The 26,197-nt window shown below is 41.9% G+C and overlaps 1 protein-coding gene across 1 annotated transcript in view; it reads right to left on the bottom strand.

The window, feature by feature from the left end:
* Positions 1-26,197, bottom strand: part of ADARB2 (adenosine deaminase RNA specific B2 (inactive)) — a 1,180,343-nt gene that overhangs the window by 71,254 nt on the left and 1,082,892 nt on the right. The window lies entirely within an intron of this gene.

Here is a 26,197-nt window from a genome sequence, read left to right on the forward strand (position 1 = left end):
CAGAACTAATATGTTTTCCTATGTAGATTGTATATAGGGTGGGTGAATTAGGGAATATCTTTCACAGCACTGTCAATGCTTTTCCCACATGCACTCAGTTCCCCGCTCTTCTCCTTCCTCTTCATCACACAAATACATGTAATATGTTCCAATTCTCACACTGCCCAGACACAGAAGCACTCATAATATTTGCCATCATCAATGTTTCTCCTAATTTCACAATCTTTAAGAACAAATGTGGTATACATATATCCTTGCATATTTTCTGTTGTTACTTACGTTATATATTTTCACATTTTTAGTAATTGTATTATGAATATATAAATACATTTTAGATCACATAATCAGCTTTTAAATTATTTATTATGCACGTTTCTCAAAAAGTGATTTATTTTATTTTATATTGTAAGTTGAAATAAAGTTTGTATGAAAAAATTGCAATAAATTATTTTTTAAACATTAGTGTTTTACAATAAGACACATGTTTTAATGTTATGTTTTTATTTGTATAATTACACAAGTAAGGGTTTTTTAGTTTACATTAAAATGATATGAAATACCCTTAGGTTTGTAATATAATTATACTTATAAGCTAATATTAAATTACATTATTTATTTTGTTTTCTGTTTTTAGATAATTTTGTTTATTACAATATAGTCTTAGATACTTTAGTCAGGTCGAGTTTGACACTATATTGTTAATTTTTGTAGTTGATATTTTGGTAGTATACATAAATATTTTTTTACTAACAAAACGTTTGTTTGCCAATATTTTTGTAGTACATTATGTTGACATTTACATTCATTTTCTCTAAAGTCGATATTTATCTTATCAAATATTTACATCAATAGTTTTATGACACAATATTTTTGTAGTCAGTATTGTGCCATTAAACTGTGATTTGGTGCCTCACCATGAGTAAGAAGCGCTATAACAATGCACCCGTAATACAAATACATGGTACCTCTGCTTGGAGTGTCTCTGCCATTTACAACACTACCATGATCAAACACACATTGAAGTCATTGTATTGAACATAATGAGAGGGTGAATCTGCCTACTTGCACTTGAAAGTGTGACATAAAGGTGGCACAAAGGTTTCTACTTAAAATGTAATAACTCAGTAAGTTATCAGAAATGTTTAAATTAAAGTTGTTTTCTAAGGAACTCTCAGTGGCAAATAACTTTTATGCTGTGTGTATTTATTGCTCATGAAATACTAACATATGAATTGGCTGGCAAAATACTAAGTAGTTCAGTCAGTTTTATCTGGATAATCACATTATTTTTCCAGTGCATAGACAGAAGTAGACTGCAATTTTTAGAAAGTTGAGGTAGAGCCTTCGCTTAATAAATTGTAACAAGTGATTATTTTCTCAAAAATAAACATAAATAATCACATTTAAAAGTAATTTATGGCACGTACTACCTTATGTTCCTTTTCAAAGTTTTCCTCTGAAATTATTTACACCCCTGGCATATCCAAAGGAAAGACTCTGATGATACAGATGCAGGCCATCTAAAGGTTTATCAAATATGAAGTAGCAAGCACTTCAAATTAGATCACAAAATATCTTCTTAGTCATTCAAACAGCTCATCTTTTATTCCAGAGTTCTCAAACTTAACCTGTTCTAGTCAGTCACCATGTTTTTGTCATTCAGGTGTAAGTCAATGACTTCATCAGTGCTTGAAATTACTTGTATTCCCAGAAACGTTCCATTTAGGCTAATTCAAAACAGTGATCCCAAAAGTGTAGCAAGTATGAGTCCATTAATTTAAACATTTGACCATGTGATTTGATGTGTAGATCTATGTGGTGTATATTGTTCAATTAGAAAATATCTCACAACCCTGGAGAGCATGGGAATGGCTACTATTACTCCTTGTTGTACAATAATTCAATAGACAATGGACTTCCTACTAATAGCAATGAGCTGGTATATGGTGTTCTCTGACATTTCTCTGTCATCCCGATTATTCATTTTTTGTGTGAAAAATGTAACAAACAGTTGAGGAAGGACCTCCATTATCACATTCCCCTTTCCAGGGATTACTTTTATCCAGTGTATTACACAGTGTATGTCTGGCAGTGGATTCCGAGAGGTGTGGAAACATACATTGCTCTTGTTGGATCTGGGCCATAAGTTTAGTGCTTCCTGACATCTGTTTACTGTATCTGTAACCCAGCTATCAGTAAGGGATAACAGGTCAGTGCTGAGCTATATGATTTGCAAATTTGTAAACTATCAAGAATCAAAGGCATTTCTTTTTTCATTGAGATTTTTGATACTTACACACATAGTACACATAGAGAGGAACAGATATTTGGTAGGTTATAAGAGAGAAAGTTGAATACATTAGCATATATGTCGGTGATGAGGTCTCATGGAAACAAAGTACATTGGAGGAGCTGTTTAATATGGTGGTGCTAAAACATAGATTCATATTTCTTAAGTAATGGAGGAGGGAGGGAGAAGTGTTATGGAGCTATGCTACATTAAGGAGCAGACAGAATACCCAGTCTAGTCACATGAGGTGAGTAGGAAAAGAGAAGGAGAAGTGAGAGGGTAGGTGTAGGGATAAAAGTACAGAGACAAGGAGGGAAATAGAAGAAGAGGTGGGAAGGGGTGGATGGTATGGGATGGAAAGAGTGGATCGAGTGAGGGAAGAGAGGGAGTGGGTGTGAGGGGTGGGAAGGGGAATGGGGTGTAGGGAGATGACATCTACTATGGAGGCATGACAGAGCAGAATGTGTCTAATTTGGACCAATTTTTTTTTTTTATCTCTGATGTGATTTTTAGGTAAGTGTCTAAAGAGTTATCTGCTCCCCTGCTGAATCAAACCCATTCCTAGCAAGTGTGGGCCTAAAGTTTGAACAGGTCTTTCCATTAAGAGAGAATGGCTTTAAGGCCGTTTGAAACAAAGATATCCCCCAAAACTGGTCTTCTTTACCTAACCTAGAGTTGGTATTGGGGGGGGGGGGGGTGAATCCTAGGGCAATGGAAACTAGAAGTCCAGTTCATACGCAGAATCTGCGAGATCGTTTCACTGAGTGCCGTCTAGACTTTTGTAGAGAAGGTACAATCCAGTATCATGTGCTGCAGGTCATCAAATTCTCTCTCACAGCTCCAGCAAGTGTCAGAGTCACAGAGACCTAGTTTAAACAGTTTAGCAGGGGTCCAGTGGGCCATATAAGTATCTACCATTCTGTAGGAGATACCAACATACATTCTTAGCTAAACAGGGAAGTCTCTGGCTCTCACCACCTAACACCAATCCTTCCTCATGGCTTGCCATTGAAAATGATCTTGCTAGACCAAGGGTCATTATCCCTTATTTTACTTATCACAACTACGAAAATAAAAATGGAACACTCTTCAGTCATTCTCTCCAACACAGCACAGGCCTTTCATAAAATTGACAACAAACTCCCAAACAACCTCCTTGGAAATTTCCTTACTCTTACTCGAAATTACACCCTCTCTCCAGGGGCCATAGGCCATGCCCCCATGCCCCTCTTGTCTCTTCTGCCTTGCCAGAACCCCCACTGCTGCAACTCTCACACCCCCTTTCCCCTTGTCCTATACCTGTTTGTGCAGCCCAGTCCTATCACCATCAAGTGCCCTGCCATTGTCACATTTCTACTCCTGATAGTGCCCTGGTTCCCAGCCCCACCCCTACTCCCCTCCCACCTTTATTGCTTCATTATGATGCAAGGCAGTAACAATATTACTCCTTAGAACATCCTGCACTTCTATACGAGCCACGTCATGTTGAGAGAAAAAAAACTCCCAAACAAAATGTGCTTTTCCCTCCTAGCCTCATTGTGGCACAATGTCCACCTGAAATCAGAAGGCAAAGCACTCTTCCTATAGAACTGGGCACAAAAAGGCATACTGCTTGTAGGAGACCCGGGATCTCCATCCAAACCGATAGGCTTCTCACAGTTCAAAGGCAAATTTGAACTAGAAGACATAGACTTTAACCACTTCTTAAAAATCAAAGCATTCATCTCCAGACATAAACCCACCGGTCCTCCCAATCTACCCAATACATTTCGCACCTTTGTCAGAGGACATATAGCCTCCAAATTGTACACTTTCCTCTCCCCCACAACTTCCACTCTAAATAGATTGATTCAAAGCAAATGGGACTCACACTTAAACTATACAAACAGTACTCCTGCTGAATCACTGAACTGTCCGCCCAACTGGGCAAAGCTTACCCCCAACAAGATTACACCAGCATTACCACAAAGTAGATGCTGAATCAAAGGAATTTCTAACAACAATAGTGAAACAAAAGAAGCTTCTCTTAGGGCTTGTCCATGTCAATGAATTCTCAGATGTAGAACTGTGTCATATCACAAACTTCTTTAAGTGGAATGTACTTACCTTTCACAATTTACACTTTAAAAAAAGGCTGTCTCAATCATTTTGTTCTATGTCACTGTGACATTATAACAGCTATCCAGAGGAATTTTAGTGTTTACCTTTTCATTTGACAATAGGTAGTGTATGAAGTGACACTTGAAAGTAGACAGGGAGAGTCTTCCTTGCTAACCACACACGTGCACGTTCTTATTTACGTCTGTTGCACGCAATCTTTCTATAACCACTTACTACAGATGTCTACTGGCAGCTGAAATTATACTAAAATGTGGTCACTGGAAATAGTAGCACAAAATCAATTTTCCAGGGGCACTATAGTGAGTGGGTGGGAGGCTTCATTTGGGACTGTAATGCTGTGGCAGAGATAAAAAAACAGAAGTTCAAAGGCAAAAAACTTGTCTTTTCACAGGTAAGTAGCATTTCCTATAGATGGTGAAGTAAGATAGTGGTCAAAAGCTTTATATGGGCGATGACATAACTCTCCCATCACCGTTATGAGGTAAACCTTACAGTGTCAAACTCTTGTGCAGAGTGTGTTGCTGTTCACCAGTACCTCTGAGAAAGATGTAGGGAGTCTGCAATCAGCTTTAAAAGATCATATTACATTCAGTTAATCACTTATTCTGTTATCCTTTATAAAACTTACATAGGAAAAAAAATGTATAGCATAATAGAAAGTTCTATCCATCATAAAGGGGGTTCATGCCTTCCACAAAAAGTTTGGAATAATACAGGGAGTTCTGCTCACATTCATATGGAAATCTTTTCTAATGATCTTTTAATGAAGAACAAACCAAAAGGTGTGCTGTGCAGTAATCCAGATTCTTCTTACATTTACTTCTATATTGGGATCACAGGCTGTCTATGTAAGTATGAGCGCACAGAGTTCAGAACAATCAAAAGGTCTTGGGACTGTGAGGGAACAGATAGTATCTGTACTTTGATGTAGTGGCAGAAAATACTGAATTGAAGGGAGGTGTAAAGTAGTGTCAGTGACACACAAGACAGTCCTCTGAAAGCCTCAAAGGCATATGCAAATATTCGGAGCCCACAACAAGTAGCTGCCAACAAAGTATGAAGCTTTACACTCTTGCAAAGACCATCCAGAATGTGTTAATTACTATGGCAATTGCTAAGCTGAAACAAAAGGCCATTGATTTTACCTTCACTCCCTTCATTAATGGGAGTACCCCACCCTTTCATTAAATGTATTATGGGGCATATTTACAAGCACCTAGCGCCACCTTGCGGCACCCTAGAGTAAATGTTTTTATGCTAAGGCTGCATACAGGAGGCCTTTCTCCTGCGTCGTATTTACAAAGTGATGCAATACTTGCTTTGCGCCACTTTGTTAACCCTTACGCCACATTATGCCTGCACCAGGCATAATGTATGCAAGGGGGGTGTACCAATGCAGGGAGGCCTATAACAAAAAAATGGGCCAGTGAAATTTGCAACATTTCACTGTTCTATTTTTTCCGTTATTTTTAACGCCTGCACAGAGCAGGAGGTCAGAAGGCAAAAAGTCAGGGAAAACCATACCAAGGAAATCTACAATTTGAAATGGATTCAGAAATAAGAGTAGTGCATTAATGCATACGTTGTGCATTATGCATAATTAATTTCTCAAACATAACATGGCTGCTACATTAATACATAACAAGGTGGAAACCTTAGTTTGATTGTAGGGCTCTATACGCATTTTAGGTTATCCAAACATATTGAACATGTATAATAAAATAAAATTTAGAAATGTAACCATTTTAATCAATGGACCCCCCTTTGGATTGCTTCACTAGTGTCAAAAATGTTTACGCTAATGCAGCAAAGCGCCACAATAGCATCTAAAATGATGACGCTATTGTTCTAACTAATGTCACGGTGTGCCGTATTGCAAATACGGTGCAACCATGGTGTCATTAGGTGGGGCAACGGTGATGACGCAGAAATGAAGGTTTTACATTTATTAGCGCTTAAACGTAGTATTGAAATAATCATGTGTGACTTTAACCGAACTAATAAAGATTGTACGGGGACAAAATGTGCCCTCAGAGTAGTTTGCCAACATTTATTAGCGTGCTTTATATAACGTGATGTATTAGAATTGCACGAATCTGACATAATCGTAAACGTGTGCTATGATTTGCTCGTTTGAAATGCTTTAGCTTAGCATTACTTTAGTGGAGGCTTTGGCCTAGTTGCCTGGTCTCACGGTTTAGATGCTCATATTTTTCCAATGTGCTAATAAACGTGTATTTTTGCTTGAAGCTGTACTTTTCCACTGAGATCGTTCACATGCTTATCTTAAGGTTTCGTGCCAGCCTGGCATTTTTCTCTTTGCTCCAAGGTCAATCTGCAGGTGCGGACAATGGAAGCTCTGAAAGTGAGTTAATTGGTATAAAATGTTGCAACTTGCGTACCCGTCTCCAAGGATAATGTATGCTTAAGTAAAAGCTTGAGAACTGTTGTTTTTGATTGGACAATTTGAAGCCAACCTATGAACCCTCCAATGGAAGACCCTATTGGATTTGAACTGTTGTCTATAAAAACCAGGTGCACGAGAGGAAAGTGGCCATTATTGGACATCCCGCCATTTTGTAGACTTTGCAGCTACTATGGCCCATCTTGCTACGACGCCATTTTGAAAGAGACTTTGATGCTTTCTCTAATCGAGAGAAAGAGACTTTAAATGATTCTTGCCCTAGAGACTTTAACTTTGATCCCTTTTCATGAAGTAGTAGTTTTATTATGCTGCCGTGAGGCAATTGCCCCATCCACCTTGCCCCTTTGCCCCGTCCCATGCTGATCGAGAAACGGTACCTGTGAGACGAAGACTTCCTTGAATGCTGATTGTAATTGGTAAATATGAAAGGAAATTGTACAATTGCATTGTGTTTCTGTTAGGTAACCAACTGCTGATTTTTGATAAGATCCCTAGTTAGGAGTTTTCTAAATTAATGTTGCTAAATTGTTTTTGCATGAAGTCCCACATGCCGATGCTAATTTGAGGTTAGATGAGGATTCCTTTTGTTGCACGATGCAATTTGAGACCTTGTCATGCTGACTAAATGTATGCAATTAGCTCATTACAGATTATAGTTTTAGTGATTTGCATTGCTATCATCGAATGCCTTGTTATTCAAATGCTGCATAGATTGCACCTGTTTCGTCGTTATGGACAGCTATTAATGTTCATTTACGTTTATCATTTGGTGTTGAGACACATCTATATTGTGCTAGCTTTGTTAATATAGGGAAATAAATTCATTAACTTTGAATAAACTGGTGTGGTTATTCATGACCGAAAGGTCATGGTTCGCCGAAATGTATTCTGGATTAATTGTTAAGTGTTATGTTGATCAGGGTATTGCTTATGTTCGTTATTGATTATTGATTTGATTAAATTGACTGATCTCGGGTGAAGAGAGTCTCACTTTGTCAAAAGATTCATCGGCCTAAAGAGCGTTCAAATACAGGTAAAATATTAGGGAGGAATGCTCTATCAGTAGATGGTAGCAGAGGACGGTTTAGACTTTTGGGACCCCACTCGAGACATACATGGTGTTGAATTAACGGTTTAAACTTTGGGACCCCGCTCGAGAGGTATATGGTGTTGAATTAGATTTTTCTTGGGTAAAACAGATTGAGAAAATGATGATGGGCTAGGTCCACCGCGACTTTCCCGGGATCTCGGAGCTTGCGAATGGAGAGAATGGAGGTGTGAGATCGGCGTTGGCGGTACTAGTGATGGTATGAGTGAAGTTAGGATTTTGCGCTTGCACAGCTTATTGCCGCAGATTGTGTGAAAAGGTTGCGAGGATTTTAGAGAATAGCGGAGGTGCGACTCCGAGTGTAGGAGTAGGGAAGTCGTCGAACTTCATAGAAAATAGCGGAGGTGCGACTCCGAGTGTGAGAGTAGGGAAGTCGTCGAACTTCATTTGCGTGTGGCGCTTTGTGCAGAAAAAGGTCCACATGGTTGTTGTTGTTGAGACGGGCCCTGCGAGGTCAAGAGACTCCGGAGTATGTTGAAAAGTGTATGAGACACTTGGTTTATGTTGTGGTCTGGTCGGTTTAATAGGTTGATCGGGCGTGGTCAACGAGTCGGTACGTGCGTTAAGGGAGTGAAAGAAAACTTCGACTTCGGGCTTTGACAAAATTCTAAGTGCACTAGAATAGATCACTGACAAGTTGAGAGTAGGTCTGCGGGTCAGATTTGCTTGCGAAAGTGGGGACCGAGAAAGATGGAATAACTGCTGAGGCTAGTGAAAAATCCCTAAGGTCCTGAAGCGATTGTGTTACCCTTCCTGTAGTAAACCGACAGATCTGTTTTATTATTATTTTTGGTAGCTCGCGATACATGCCAGAAGTTGTTACGAGAGGAGCTGAGTGAAGGAGGACAAGCCGCGAGGCTTGGTCAGCCGCAGTGTGTGTGAGTGTGACGTCACTAGGAGCCGCGCTGGGATAGGTTGGTTGGTGAGAAGGGTCGCGCACGGATTGGACGCAGTCCGTGGGGCTCGATTGGAAGGGGAAAGGCAAGCGAAGAGTATTCCGGGAATTAAAGTCACCTATTGATTACAAACTTTGTGAAATAAAAGACGAGAAAATGAAATTTTTTAAAGCATTTAAGAGTGCGATGAAGGGGGAGTCTTACATTAAAGCGAGCGTAGGAGAGGAGACGCCACGCGAAGGTACACCAGCTTACATTGTAATGGAGGAAAAAGGGGTAGCTCCGTGCCTTTGGCTAAAGCAATGGCACAAGCTGACAGAGAAACATGGGAGCGTAGCGTTCCCGGTCCATGGGACATTCAATATAAGGATCCTAGAGAATTTGAGATTCGCGATGTACGACATGAAGGTACCTCTAAGGCCAGCACAGTTTGAGGCTCTAGCAATTTGGGAACTAATGGCTAGACAGCAACAGCAAAATAAGTTCGAGACCAGGATAAGGAAGGTAGAAAAGACACTAGCGGACGCTAGGTGGGATAATGCACAGAAGGTATGGAGGTCAGATGTATTGCAGGGGATAAAATTGTTTCCCGCAATTACTAAGGAAGAAGAGACGACAGGCAAGAAAGCTACCTGTAAGACAAATGGGAGGTGTTCCAAAGATAGAGAGGACGAGGAAAAGTTGAGAAGAGAAGAGGAGTTAGAGGATGAGGAGTTAATCATGCAATTGCTGAACGACCGTCCACCACCTTATGCAGAGAGTGGACAAGGTCCAAGTACCAGTTCTGCCCCTCCGGCACCGGTACAGAACAGTGAAACTCAGAGTCCAGGAGCATCATCGGGATCTAAGGACCCGAGTTTACTGTTCACCCCGCAGATACCGCAGGTTAGGAGAATATATCCAGATGTGCCCATATTGAAACCAGCAGAAAATTATCAGCCGCAGGTCCCAAGGTACTACAGCAGTGACAACAGTACGGGAATGATTCTAGATCCAACCGTAATGGGAGGACAAAATGGTCACAATCCAACATTGGCACAAGCTGAATCAACTCAGTTTTTGATGCCTCAAAAACAGATGCAGGGGGGAACCGCACATGCTCAGATGACGGGGAGTCAGATGGGCATGCCGGCAATGATGACCCATAGTTTGGGAATGAACATGTCTCAGAACATGGGGAATGGACAGAACGCAGATGCGATATCCCTACCCATTACTGTAGGTCCACCGGTACCTTTGTATATTCAGCCTAATTCAGGTATGAGCAGTCAAGGATCAATGGTGCAGAGCGGGATAGAAAGGAGGTGCATTCAAAACACTCCAGAAACAACTCCGATAGCGGCCCTGCCAAATGGATCTGGGTCCCTGATGGAGTTTAGTCCCATATGTGCTCAGTCAACAGTGGTGAGGTCAAGTCCCCCACTGATGATACCGCTATCATCGAATACTGAAAAGCTGCCACAACCGTCAATGGCAGTCGATGTGAATGCTACACTGATGGGGTTGAATGCGCAACAGCTGACACAGTGGTTCAACAGTCTGAATTCCACACAAAGCTCAGCCAGTGGGAAGGGAGAAGACTATCTGAATAGGGTCAGGTTGAACATGGAAGCACAAGAATTGGTGGAAGGGACTATGGGTGTGAATAGGTTAGAGTCCTACTTGGAAGAAGAGCTGAGGTATCTATGTCCCAGGATAACGAGAGAAGTGAACAAGGTACATAGAAGCTTGCAAGAAATAGCTGACAAAAACGGGGTTGATATAGACAAGACGAAACACTTGAGCAGGAGCTACAGGTTGGATTTCGGGACCACGGATTTTGAACACATGAGGTCAGCAGGCATGAAGGCGCACCTTAGAGAATTGCTGCAGAGTGCACAAGTGTGGAGGTGCTTAGACAAATGGGAAAGCAGATGGGTAAAGAGAAAGGAAAAGAGGAAAGACAGTGTTCCAGAGCTCAACGAGAAAAGACCACAGAGTAGTGATGCAGTAACAATGTTACCAATGAGGGAGACAGCAGGGGGAAAATTAATACATGTACCATGGCACAGAAGCGACATTCAGTCTTTTATGGATGATTTTCCCAAACTGAGAGAGAAACCGATTGAATGGTATCAACAGACTGATAGGTTTGTGAAGCTTGCAAAATGTCTTTGGGAAGATCTGAACACTCTCTTTGAGATTGTGGTTCCGGCAGATTTGTGGGAGGATTGCAAAAGAGCTGTAGGTTGGCCAACAAGTGAACCGGAGAGAGACAGGGATACGGGTGCACCATCACCTATGGTGATGAGCTTGTACTATAAGGTGATTGAGCATTTGAAGACGAAGGTTGCCGCGAAAAATGTGGATTGGCAGAAGATCGATCGAACTGCCCAAGAGGCTAAAGAGTCGATTCATAGTTACTATGAGAGGTTGTTGAAGGCGTTCAAGAACTACAGTGGCACGGAAACAATAGAGGCGAAGGACATGCTTCATTTTGTGTTTAGATTTGTGGAAGGGCTGAGATCAGAGATAAGTCAGATGATAAAGTCGCATTTGATTTGTTGGCAGTCGAAACCGATTGATGAGGTGTTGAATTATGCGAAATACTGTAGCGACGAAATTGAAGTGAAACAGAAAAAGTTGAAGGAGAAAGTGATGATGATGCAACTTAAAGCAGCTCAGACAGGTCTGCAAGGTTTGCAAGGGTTGCAAGGGTTCCAACAGCAGGTACCGCAACCGCAGCCGCAGTTGCAGGGAAATATGATGTTTCAGCCACAGGCGAGAGGCAGAGGCAGAGGAGGTTTTGGGAATAATGGTCCGGATTTGAACACTGTTGTGACTCCGAATGGTGTGCAGGCATTGAAAAAGGTGATGCCGTGTCACGTGTGCGGAATCGTCGGACATTGGAAACGCGAGTGCCCGATGGTGGTGCAGGAAGGTGCAGGTGTTGGTCAGCAAAACAATGATGTCAATGCATTTCAGACAATGAGGGGACCGAAAATGAGAGGTCCAAACCCAAATTTTCAGACAATAAATCAGTTGCAGGGATTACAACCTATGCAGCCGCAGCAGATGCAGATGCCCCGTATGCAGATGACGCAAATGCAGCCAATGCAACAGCAGTTTCCCATGGTACCTAATCAGCAAATGCAAATACCTTTGGCACCAATGAGTCAGCAGCAAGTGATGGTTCCTCCACAGGTCTCGGGTCAGGTAATGAATACAAATGGCACAGTACAACAGTTCCCATTACACAGTGAGAGTGGAATAAACAATGTATGGGAGAGTGAAAGTTCAGGAGAGGAGGGAGATTGTGTGCTTGCAGCATCCTTGGAAGTTGATCAAAAGGGTCCATATGTAGAGGGAAGAGTCATGGGTCATCGTGTCTCATTCTTGGTTGACACAGGAGCCACACGTTCAACTGTTAAGAGCATTGAAGTACCAAATTTGCCACTCTCAGGGAGAACAGTTCAAGTGGTGGGAGTAGCAAACAGGCACCTGACAAACCCAATTACAGATCCGGTACCAGTCAGCATCGGTAACTATCAAGGGTTACATAAATTTGTGGTATGTGACTCAAGCCCGATAGCACTGTTAGGGAGAGACCTATTGTGCAAGTTGGGATGTTCGATTATGTGTTCGAACGAGGGAATTAAAATTCAGACGAGCAGTGATGGGGAAGAAGAGGACAGTGTAGAGGGGGATGAGATGGAAACTGTCGATGAAGAGTATCCTCTGATTTGCCTTTTCCCGATGATAACTGAAGAAGATATTCCAGCTGAATTACGGGAAACAGTCGGGAAGGAAGTGTGGGATATGACAGGGAAAGAGGTGGGATTGATGAAAGGAGTGGAACCAGTGAAAGTGACTGTAAAGCCCAATGCAACCTTTCCCCAGACACCACAATACCACATGGCACAAGACACCCTCATGAAAGTTGCCCAACTCATTGACGAATTTGTAAAGCAGGGAGTACTGAAAGAAGTGTTAAGCAGTCCATGTAATTCACCAATCATGGGACTAATAAAGCCGAGTGGAAAGGTCCGAATTGTACAGGACTTGAGGAAAATAAATGACATCATAATTAAATGTTGCCCTGTCGTGCCAAATCCAGCTGTGATAATGTTTCAAGTCCCTTGCGATGCTGAGTGGTTCTCAGTCATCGACTTATCACAAGCATTCTTTACGGTGCCTCTTCATGAGGACAGCCAATTTCTCTTTTGTTTCAAATTCTTAGACAGAGTTTACAGTTGGTGTCGAATTCCTCAAGGGTTTTCTGAGTCACCGTCAATATTCAATCAGATTCTAAAGAAAGACTTGGAAGCATTAGAATTGCCATTCGAGTCAACCCTAGTACAGTACATCGATGACTTACTGATCGCATCAAAGACAGAAAGTGGCTGCACAGCCGATACCATTGCTCTGTTGAACCATTTGGGAAGGAATGGACACAAGGTGTCTCCTTCCAAGTTACAGTTCTGTCAGAAGAAAGTAAAATACTTGGGTCACCAGATAGAGAAAGGGTCACGAAGAATAATGAAGGAAAGAATAACAAGTGTACTTCAAATGAGTCCACCAAAGACAAGGAGGGAGGTGAGGAAGTTTTTGGGAATGGTAAGCTACTGTCGGCAGTGGATCCCCAACTTTTCAACTCTAGCGAAGCCTCTACTGAAACTGACCCAGAAGGATGCCTTAGATCAAATTGAGCTGAAAGGAGATGAGATGGATGCTTTTATTGAATTAAAGGAATGCATGTGCAGGGCTCCAGCTTTAGGTATGCCTGATTACACAAAGCCTTTCACACTGTTTTGTCATGAACGTGATGCATGTTCTTTGTCTGTCTTGACTCAAGCCCATGGTGGCATAAACAGACCAGTAGCGTATTTTTCAGCTACTTTGGATCCGGTCGCAGCAGCACTTCCAGGGTGTTTGCGCGCCGTAGCAGCAGTTGGTATCAGACTCACTCAGAGTGAAGGAATAGTGATGGGACACCCAGTAACAGTCATGGTCCCTCACTCAGTTGAGATACTTTTGACCCGCTCCCGAACGCAACACATGACTGGAGCAAGACTCACAAGGTATGAAACGGTAATTCTGGGCTCACCGAACGTGCAGCTGAAAAGGTGCACTACGTTGAATCCAGCAACCTTGCTTCCTGGTGAAAATGCTGAAATTGAGAACGCTGAAGACGTCGAGCACGACTGCCTTCAGGTGACTGAATTTTGCACAAAACCTCGACCTGACATTAAGGATACTAAGCTTGATGAAAATGACCAAATTGTTTTCGTTGATGGTTCATGTCTAAGAGATGGGATGGGAATTTTGAAAGCAGGATATGCTGTATGTACTGTAACAGGTGTCTTGGAAGCGTCCTGGCTTCAAGGAGTCTATTCCGCACAAGTAGCAGAACTTGTAGCCCTTACAAGAGCATGTCAACTGTCTGCATTGATGAAAGTCACCATTTACACTGATAGTCAGTACGGGTTTGGAATTGTGCTGGACTTTGGACAACTATGGTCACAGAGAGGTTTCCTGACTTCTTCAGGATCCCCAGTGAAAAACGGGGAGAGAATAAGGGAATTGTTACACGCCATTCAAATGCCAGCCGAAGTTGCAGTGGTAAAGTGTAGTGCTCATACAAAAGGACAGGACTATGTCTCTCTGGGAAATGCATATGCGGATCAAGTCGCAAGATTTTGTGCCTTGAATTGTATATTACTCAGAGATTAATGGAATTCAATAAGTGAACCAGAACTCGAACCAGCTGAAGCATTTGCCTTGAAGGTCGTAGATACAATAGATGAACTAAAAGCATTACAGAATAACGTCAGGGAGGATGAAAGAGATTCCTGGATTAAATCACAATGTATAAAGAGACCAGATGAGTTATGGGTTTCAAATGAGGGAAAATTTGTTTTGCCAAATAGTCTCTTATCGCAGCTAGCGCGGTTCTATCATGGGCAGGCTCACCTAGGGAGAGATGCCATGATAAGATTGTTCAAAACTGATTGGTTTAACCCCAGATTCCGTCAAGCTGCAGAAGCAGTTTGCCATCGATGTGTCACTTGCCAGCAGATGAACCCAGGGAAGGGAACGGTTGTGAACGCGAGCCACATTGGTAGGGCGAGCGGCCCGTTTAGTAGAATGCAGATGGACTTCATTGAGATGCCTGTGCATGGAGGTCTGAAGTATGTGTTGGTGATTGTGTGCATTTTTAGTCACTGGATTGAAGCATACCCCACACGTAGAAATGACAGCCTTACAGTTGCAAAGCTATTGCTGAGGGAGTTAATACCACGTTTCGGATTCCCGATCTCTTTAGAATCAGATAGAGGAAGTCACTTCAATAACGAGGTGATAAAGTTACTTTGCGCAGCGCTGAACATTGAGCAAAAACTGCATTGTAGCTATCGCCCTGAAGCCTCAGGACTGGTGGAGCAGATGAATGGTACACTGAAATCAAGAATGGCAAAAATATGTGCATCGACAAATTTGAAATGGCCTGACGCATTGCCTTTGGTGTTAATGTCAATGAGAAACACCCCTGACAGAAAGACTGGATTGTCCCCGCACGAAATTCTCATGGGCAGGGCCATGAGACTTCCTGCAGTTCCCGCAAACGCGCTTTTGAATATTACAGATGATATGGTGTTAGACTACTGCAAAGGTCTGGCTGACGTGGTTCGCTCTTTCTCTCACCAGGTGGAAGCGACCACCTTGCCACCGATTCAAGGTCCAGGACACACACTGAAAGCAGGTGACTGGGTCGTGATAAAGAAGCACGTGAGGAAGTCGTGTCTGGAACCCCGTTGGAAAGGCCCTTTCCAAGTGATCCTGACGACAACTACCGCTGTGAAGTGTGCGGGAGTTCCCAACTGGATTCACGCCAGTACCACAAAGAAAGTATTGTGTCCCACAGATGAGGAAGTTGAAGCGCTGAAACTGCCAGTGCCTGATAAAACAGTGCTGAGCGCTGAGACAGAGCAAAACCGAACTTAAAGCGAACAGGCAGAAACAGGAGAGAGAGAGATATTCTCTGAGGACGAAGCAACAGACACACTTGGGGAAGACCAAGGAGAAACCTCAGACAGCGACGAAGCAGCTGAAGGTGACAAAGAACCTGAAGCAGCTGAGGGTAGCAAAGAGCCTGAAGCAGCTGAAGGTGACAAAGAGCCTGAAGCAGCTGAAAGTGATAAAGAGTCTGAAGAAAGTAACGGTGACGAAGGGCTCGAAAGAGGTGAAAAAGCAGGAGAGCCTGATCAGAGGAGGGCTTTCCCAGAAGCAGACGGTACAGAAAAAGAAAAAGAGAACGTGATTGATTCCCCAGAAGGAGGGGATAAGGCAGAACAGAACGAAACTGTTCCAACTTCTTGGAAAGATCGCAAGTCCATCAAGTGGACACGGTGCAAAGAGGAGACTAAGTATATCACCAGTAAAACAAAGAACTAGAGAAAATTTGAACGACGGAGAAAGGCCAAAAGTGAAAGAGAAAAGAAAGGAAGTGTCTGTCGTGGTACCAACCTCAAGTGAAGGAAAAGACTTGGCCAAAGAGGAAAGTACCAGTGAAGCAGAATCGAAAAGAGAAGCAAAATTGAAAAGGAAAAGGATACCGAACAGGAGATATTCCGGTCCAGAATGGGCCTATGCAGTCAATGACGATTGGACTGACGAATTTGTATCTCTAAGCCTCGAGAACGAAGAAGAAGAGATACCAATAGAAAAGAAAAGTTTTATGGACAGTGTTGATTGAAAGGGTGATAAATGACATTGCTTGCTACAATCTAAAGTGATACAACCAGCTGAGACATTGCTAAACCGGATGAGACACTTGCTGAACTGATAAAAGACTGAGTTATTGCCGAATTGAGACAAATGCTGCTAACCGATAAGTGACTGGCCTCTTGAAGAAAACTGTGTGAACATTGCGCTTGCTCAGCTTTGTAACTGAATTGCTAAATAGTTTCTTTATAAGTGCTTCTAGCTCTCTGATTCTATACAGATCATGGCTACACAAAACAGTAGAGTGAAATATTGTAAATATGCGTGTATAGGCTTGATAATTGCATGTGTACTAATAATAGTGGGAATAGTGCTTGCTACACGTGGAAAGGGTGAGGATGAGAGAATTGGTGCTTCTACTTTTGCTCCTGTCACTGTCACTGAACTAACCGCATTGAAAAGACTAGAATTAGATGAGAGACACTTGCATGATAAGAAGGAACTTTCGTATAATGTTTTCTATCGCTTGCTAACAGAATATGTTGAGACTATGGATGCGAAAGATTGTTATGTGTGTACACAGATACCGACATCAGTAAAGGAAGGGGTGACTTATCACCACATGCCTCTTACATACGGGATTACATGTAGTATAGTAACTTCTAGATTTTATGGTCAAACTAACATACAGTATTTTTACTCAAATTATGATGTTACCTTTGCATATGTTCCTATAATAGCGCAGCTAAGTCAGATTGCTAGAGATTGGGATGCTAAAATAATGAGGGAATTTTTCGAGCCAATGCAACCTTTTGAAACGGCTCACGCTCATAGGGAAAACCTTACCTGCTCGCTCTCTGCAGTAGAAATAAGCTTTTTAGATCGCACAGATGATAGAAGGGCACAAATGAATGCGAAATTAGAAAAGGAGCTAAGTAAGAGGACTTCAGTAGATCATTATGATTTTGCCGCAATAAAAACACAAGGGAGAATAGCTTTAGATGCTTGGCATGTAGGGAAATTTTGTATATATCGAGGTGAATCTTATTATGACAACATTTTCGTAGGAGCGAGTGAGTGTAAACATACGTTTATCTTTAAGGCCAAATGGACATTCATGATGAACGGACTTGACCCTGTCATACCAGGTGTATATTACATTTGTGGGTATAATGCCTATTATCGTCTTCCGAAAGGATGGTGGGGAAGATGTTATTTGGGTATAGTGTTCCCAAAGGTTTATCAACTGGATGACCTATTGATGATTCCAAAGTCATCTGGATCCCATCGTATCCAGAAAAGAGAGACCGCAGCTGCTGTGGTAGGAGATATATTTGGAGCCATGATTCCTTCATTGGGAGTTGTGTTGAATTCCATCAAAATAAGAAAGTTGTCTACTATAGTGGATAACATGTTGACAAAGTTTTCAGGTGCTATAATCCTGATAGATGCTGAACTTGCAGCGGAAAGAGCTATGACTCTTCAAATTAGGCTTGCCTTAGACATTCTTTTAGCAAAGGATGGCGGCGTTTGCAAAATGCTTGGTGCGCGCCACTGTTGCACGTATATTCCCGACAACAGTGTGAAAATTAAAACTATGCTTGCTAATCTAACAAAAGAGAGTGCAGATTTGAAGGAATTGAAAGAACCAGGAGTGTGGGAGAAGGTTGGAAAAGGACTTGCTTCAGTGGGAAATTGGCTTGGTGGCATTTGGAATGGAATATTACTAAAAATAATACAGGGAATTCTAATAGTACTAATTTGCATATTTGGAATTTGGGGAATAAAAAGGGGAATAATAATGATTATGGCAAGAATTAAAAGAAGGAAGGAAGAGAAAATGATGAAAAGAATGGCAGAAGAATACAAAGCGAAAACTAGGGGAACTAAAAGGAAAAGAGAACTGACAGAATTTTAATGGAATAAAATTTGTGGCAATAGTTTGTGTGATGACAAGTAGTCATCAGAGGAGGGATTGATGACGCAGAAATGAAGGTTTTACATTTATTAGCGCTTAAACGTAGTATTGAAATAATCATGTGTGACTTTAACCGAACTAATAAAGATTGTACGGGGACAAAATGTGCCCTCAGAGTAGTTTGCCAACATTTATTAGCGTGCTTTATATAACGTGATGTATTAGAATTGCACGAATCTGACATAATCGTAAACGTGTGCTATGATTTGCTCGTTTGAAATGCTTTAGCTTAGCATTACTTTAGTGGAGGCTTTGGCCTAGTTGCCTGGTCTCACGGTTTAGATGCTCGTATTTTTCCAATGTGCTAATAAACGTGTATTTTTGCTTGAAGCTGTACTTTTCCACTGAGATCGTTCACATGCTTATCTTAAGGTTTCGTGCCAGCCTGGCATTTTTCTCTTTGCTCCAAGGTCAATCTGCAGGTGCGGACAATGGAAGCTCTGAAAGTGAGTTAATTGGTATAAAATGTTGCAACTTGCGTACCCGTCTCCAAGGATAATGTATGCTTAAGTAAAAGCTTGAGAACTGTTGTTTTTGATTGGACAATTTGAAGCCAACCTATGAACCCTCCAATGGAAGACCCTATTGGATTTGAACTGTTGTCTATAAAAACCAGGTGCACGAGAGGAAAGTGGCCATTATTGGACATCCCGCCATTTTGTAGACTTTGCAGCTACTATGGGCCATCTTGCTACGACGCCATTTTGAAAGAGACTTTGATGCTTTCTCTAATCGAGAGAAAGAGACTTTAAATGATTCTTGCCCTAGAGACGTTAACTTTGATCCCTTTGCATGAAGTAGTAGTTTTATTTTGCCGCCGTGAGGCAATTGCCCCATCCACCTTGCCCCTTTGCCCCGTCCCATGCTGATCGAGAAACGGTACCTGTGAGACGAAGACTTCCTTGAATGCTGATTGTAATTGGTAAATATGAAAGGAAATTGTACAATTGCATTGTGTTTCTGTTAGGTAACCAACTGCTGATTTTTGATAAGATCCCTAGTTAGGAGTTTTCTAAATTAATGTTGCTAAATTGTTTTTGCATGAAGTCCCACATGCCGATGCTAATTTGAGGTTAGATGAGGATTCCTTTTGTTGCACGATGCAATTTGAGACCTTGTTATGCTGACTAAATGTATGCAATTAGCTCATTACAGATTATAGTTTTAGTGATTTGCATTGCTATCATCGAATGCCTTGTTATTCAAATGCTGCATAGATTGCACCTGTTTCGTCGTTATGGACAGCTATTAATGTTCATTTACGTTTATCATTTGGTGTTGAGACACATCTATATTGTGCTAGCTTTGTTAATATAGGGAAATAAATTCATTAACTTTGAATAAACTGGTGTGGTTATTCATGACCGAAAGGTCATGGTTCGCCGAAATGTATTCTGGATTAATTGATAAGTGTTATGTTGATCAGGGTATTGCTTATGTTCGTTATTGATTATTGATTTGATTAAATTGACTGATCTCGGGTGAAGAGAGTCTCACTTGGTCAAAAGATTCATCGGCCTAAAGAGCGTTCAAATACAGGTAAAATATTAGGGAGGAATGCTCTATCAGTAGCGACACAAGAAAAGAGGCGTATGGGGACTGATGTGCCACTTTCTTGTAAAGATGCCCCTATATACCTAGCTATGATGGAACGTTTTGGACAGTTGCATTGCCTGTGCTGCAAACGTGATTATATTTAGAATGCGAAAATAATCATTTTGTTTTTGTATTTCTATTGAACTCATGTTCTCCAAATGTAGATGAATATCACAAGCAGTAGGGGAACTGAATTTTATCCCAGTATCCTGACACTTCCAGTTACAGTATGCCGGCACACTCTGCTTCTATTCTTTTTTTATTCATTTTTATTACGTTCCCATGCAGTATCAGTGCCACAACAACAATAAGGTTTCAAGCGCGGTGCAGTTTGCACAGTACAGTCCCAGGCCAAGGGACATCTGCATCGCAGTGATAGACTTTTTACCAGGCCCGTCCCTCGATCTCTCCATAAATAGTACATCAAGCTCCTTGACCTCTTTTCACTTTAGATTAAGGTCTTTTATGTTTTTGTTGGTCACTAATATCATCTCATTTATGACTGGGTCTCTTTAAGGAAAACCTCGTTAACACAACAGGACAAGCCTAATGAAGACAATACCACCTGCTCTGAGGTGGTGGGTAGTGTGGGACTATGACTTTGCCTGTAAATAGTCTGTGCATTAAAAGAAAGCCAAGGTAATATACTGTCGGGCTGTAAAAGAATCATTGAATACACTTGCCCTTTAATTTGTTTGGCTCTGCCGTGCTAATTCCCTAGCCGCCTCGACATTAGATGTGCTCACCTTTGATTCCGGATGTCTTTGTTTCTCGGTAATTTTCTCCCAGGAGACTAGGAAGATTAAACTTGAACAAATCACCTATCTTTCATAATTAACAAGAAACAAAAAATACAATGTGGCGAGAACCACATGACTAATGATCGCGAAATATTGTGCGCTAGGAAGAGGGTTTCTGCATATATACCAAGCAGTGGGAGCAGGGACGTCATTGTAAAGCAGCCATTAGCAACACATTTGCAAAGTTTGCAAAATATTTTAGATTTATATAACGTCGGTAGGAAATGGTCATAATGTTTTTTTAAAAATTATAATCACAATGTTATTTCTAATACTTTTTCTCAGAAGGACGGAATGGAAGAAACTATTAGGAGAAAAATGGTCCATTTCAGGTAAAGAGAAATGCTACCTTGTGCTTTCATATTGTTTAACATTCGTAAGCTTTGATTTTGTGCTTTGAAAATAATAACAGTTGTTAAAAGAAATTAGTTGGAACAGGATCTGTGCACGGTGAACACATGCCCTGTGTCAGCACACAGCCAAAAATCTAACTTTATGCTTTTGCACTCTTAAAAATACATTCATTTAACTTGAAATTTCTTTATGTTAATCTGCATTATTTTAAGCAGCACAGCTGAGAAGCAGAAAGGGGCAAACCCTGCCTACTGTGCCTGACCAGTACTATTTGCATTTTTTTTTTATTATCCCTTTATTTTTCCGCTTTCGTAGGGCGGGGTGGGGCCAGCATCATCCACGTCAACAAGTGGAGCAGGAGTGGTGGTGTGCACTGACATGCAAACTTCCAGCTGTGGAGACCAAGCGCAGTGTCCCACTCCCTTCCTGAGTGGCATTTCTGCCTGCTCATGCCAATTCTGATATTTCTCTCATTCTGACCTCCTGTTTGCTGACCTCATTTTTGCTGGATTTAGCACCCTTGGCAATTTATCACTGCTGACCAACACTAACGTGCATGTGATCATTCCCTAAAATATGTTACGATTGGCTTATCCACAATTAGCATATTTAATTTACTTATAGGTCCCTAGTGAAGTGCACTACATGGGCCCAGTCCTGTACATTAAATGCTGCTAGTGGGTCTGCAGCATTGATTGTGCCACCCACTTAAGTAGCCCTTTAAATATAACTCTGGCCTGCCAATGCAGAGCCTGTGGGTGCAGTTCTACACTGACATGTTGACCTGACAAGTTAACCCCGTTGCCTGGCCCAAACCCTTCCTTTTGAATGCATATGTCACCCCCTAAAGTAAGCCCTGGACATCTCCAAGGGCAGGGTGCAGCGTTTTTAAAATGTTGGAAAGGTACTCTTAGGTTTTCCATGCCTAGGCAGTGAAAAACTCTTAAATTCGTTTTTCACTATTGTAAGGCCTATCTCTCCCATAGATTAACCTTGGAATTGCCTTATTACATGCTATAAGTGTATTTTCCAATTAGGAGGAGATGGGACCCCCCCAAGTTTGGTATCTCTGGAATCACAATTTAAAATCACAACTTATGGTGAAGTCGGATTTTAAATTGTAATTCTAAAAATGCCACTTTCAGAAAGTTGCCATTTTCTTACTTTAAATCATCTAGGGCCAGATGTATCACCAAGGCCATTTGCGATTTGGAAATAGCGATTTTTAAGAAATCTCTATTTCTGACTCGCAAAGTGCCATGTATCACATTTGCGAATCAGTAATAGCGATTTCTTAAAAATCGCAAATGCGATTACCGAATCGCAAATTGCGATACAGGCCCCATTCGCAGCTATGGGGCTGTTGGCCCATATCTGCAAATTTTTTGCATTTCCAAAATTGTGATTTCTGAACCAGAAATCGCAATTTTGGAAATACAAAACCCCAGGGTGCTGGGGGCCTAAGGCCCCCTCTGCTGCACCCCAAAACATTTTTTAGGGACATTTAAGGTGCACACATGCCAAAAGGGCATGTGTGCTTTACATGTACAATTTAAAAATGCATTTTAAATGCATTTTTAAATTTTGCACATGGTTACCACCAAGTTCATCTTGGTGGTAATTAGCGATTCCTAAATGCCAAAATCGCATTTAGGAATTGCTTTATACATGTGCTAAGGAATCGCAAATAAGGAATCCTTATTTGCGATTTCTATATTAGAGAGTCGCAATTTGCGACTTTCTAAACAGGGTCGCAATTTTAAGGAATCGCTATTTTAGCGATTCCTTAAAATTGTGTTCAGAAAGTATTTCATACATTCTGAAATGGCATTTTGCATTCGCAAACGGGCATTCACACCGTTTGCGAATGCAAAATGCTTTCATACATCTGGCCCTTAGTGCCTTCTGCCTGTCTCTGAATACACATCTGGTGGGTGAAGCTGGGTTCTTGTGCTCTCCCTCAAGATAGCCACACACAAACAGAGCTTAGGTGTGACTGAGTGGCCATCTACATGTTGGTGGCCCATCCTGGGCAGGATTGGAGGATGGAGTTGACACACATGAATGTGCTGGGTCCTGAGCCCTCACTAAGGGCTGCATAACCCCCTGTTGTGTGTCTGGAGCCAGGGCAGGAAGGGCAGGGACTATATAGTCTTCAAAGGCCTCACCATGAAATCTACCCCACTTCAAAGGCACCACTGGGTATCAAAACTGGACTTCTGACCCTCCCAAATCAAATTCTGGACATGAGGACATTCTGCCAGGAAGAAGGACAGCTGTACTAAAGTGATTATCAATCTGCTGGAACTCTGCTGGACTTTCCTGGACTCCTGCTTTGCTGTGCCTGCTATGCTGCCATCCTTGCCTGGGAATGAAAAGGACTGGACCTGCATCTCTACATCCCCAGAACTACAGTGACTCGAAGGCCTTTCTGGCTTGCCTCCTGTTCTGAAGTATCAGGGACATCAAAGACTTCACTCAACTCTCTACCCTCTCAAGTGGTGCCAATGCAGTCCCAACCCTTGGAAATGGGTTCTGCATCTGTTTCTACAGAAATCAATCCATCATTGTCACTGAGCCTTTCGGAATCATTGCATTTCTCCTCAACTGATATGCATCGCAGCTGCTGCTTAAAACAATGACGTAAAAGTACCAACTGCGCAGCTCATACCTGGTGCATCCCCCTCAGTCTCAACGCATCACCTTCGCATTGCTGACTGTGCAGCTCAACGACAATGCATTGCCTTCATTACAAGGGGTTTGACGTTGCACCAATGCTTGAGGACATCGCATTGATGACTGCGCGGCTCAACAATGATGCATCCCTGACTGCGTGGATTGGAACCTATGCATCCTTCCCTCTGCTCCTCACATCAGATTTTCGACGTTGACGCAACCCTCCACACAAGGTACTTTTTTAGTAGGACAAATTGGGTCCCTGTAGCCAGCCTGGGGTCCATCGTGGTCGTAAACTTTCAGATTAACCCTGGTCTAGTGCGACCAGATGGTCCTGGTTGGCGCTTCAAGTTTCTAAGGACTATGGCCCATATTTATACTTTTTTAGCGCCACATTTGTGCTGCTTTTTTATGCAAAAGAGGCGCAAACTTTATGTTTGCACCGCTTTTGCGTCAAAAAGCGGTGCAAAGGCGACACTAAAAAATATAAATATGGGCCTATATTTGCAGATAATCTTTAAAAAATCATATCTCAACTTCCACCTATTAGATTTTTGTCATATTAATCTTGTTTTGTCCTAGTTGGTGACAAAAGACTGAAAAATCTTATTTTGTCCTAGTTTGTGGCAAAAGTCTGTATAAAGCCCCCCCTTCTTTTTTAAGTAAAATGGCTACATACACCTCAGTGGCTAACCAGAGTGTGTTTAGGAGCTTGCTTAATCTGTTTCTTGAAAAAGCCAAATTTCTGAGTACACGACAAGCATTATTTCAGTGTTTTATTTTACAATATCTCCCTCATCTGGAAAGTAGACTCTGCTAGCTTGGAAGTGTGGATTCAGCCTGTCTGTATCCAAGGAGATTCTGAATAGAGCAGCAGCTGCCTCCTCCCTTCCCACAGGGGCTGGGGCTTCAGTTAACTTGGCCCTTATATAGGTTTCTATTGATTGTTGCATATGGTGGTGTGATAGGTTGTTGGCGTTGGTCTTTATATTGGCTTAGTGTTTAGGGTTGGGTCTGTGATTGGTACTAGGGTTGAGATTCCTGTTGGCTCCTGGCTTTCAGGGTTGGGTTTGTGATCGGTACTATGGTTGAGATTCCTATTGGCTCCTGGTTTTTAGGGTTGGGGTTGTGATTGGCACTAGGGTTGAGATTCCTATTGGCTCCTGGTTTTAGGGTTGGGGTTGTGATTGTCTGTCAGGATTAGGGGTATGATTGGTGAATAGGGTTGGGTCTCCCATTTATTGTGAGATTTAGGGTTACGAATCTGATTGGTTAGGGTTACGACTAGGTTTCCATTGGCCAGTAGGGCTATTTAAGCCTAGGGCTCATGGCGTCTCAGCCTGGGCATCTCAGCTGAGGGAAGAGAGGACAAGGGTAATTGCCTGTTTGGGCCTGTTAGGGACTGGTAGGGCCTAGGGTCAGAAACGCTGACCAATTTTCTTTTTATCAGAAAGTAATTTACTCCCTACGCATCCATCAACATGCAAACATTTTATCAGCAAAGACATCCAACTCCTGCTTCAGAAACTGACCTCATACAGATTGCAATCTCTCATCAACAACAAAACCATATACCACACCTATACACATATCCACCACAACTACAACAGTAAAACACCTTAATTCTCACTAACACAACCTGCCATCGCCCACACAACACAAAACCACATTATATATTACTTTCAGGCATCCAGGTACACAATCCCTGTTCATACAAACCAATAGCACTATCCTCTATTTGCTCCACACAGACCACCTTTTATCATGGCAATACCTAAACCAAAACATTATCTACAAACACCCTTCCCCTCTGTTCACCAATTACACAGACCCATACAACCCTCACACTCCACTCAACCACACATATTACCTCTTCCGGTCATCACAACTAACACACACTCCCCTGACACACATCCATCCCCTCTTACACACATCATACACTCATCTCCAAAAAACATCAACACCCCCTGTAATACTCTAATATCACTCTCCAACACTAACGCCCACACAAATCTTTCACAGAAAAACACTACATCAATATCCCTTCTCACTATTCCACAAAAACAATACAGACCACACACATCAAAACATCAAAATAACAAAAACGTTCATTATACTTTCCATCACACCCACTCCCACCCTCATGACTACATAAAGAATACAAATCCTGACCTATCTTTACCCCTACATTCTCACTCTTCACAAACATCTACCACAAGCACCCCAACACAGCAACATTCATTCACCTGCCT

This window comes from Pleurodeles waltl, chromosome 10, assembly GCF_031143425.1.
Source record: "Pleurodeles waltl isolate 20211129_DDA chromosome 10, aPleWal1.hap1.20221129, whole genome shotgun sequence".
Lineage (NCBI taxonomy): Eukaryota > Metazoa > Chordata > Amphibia > Caudata > Salamandridae > Pleurodeles > Pleurodeles waltl.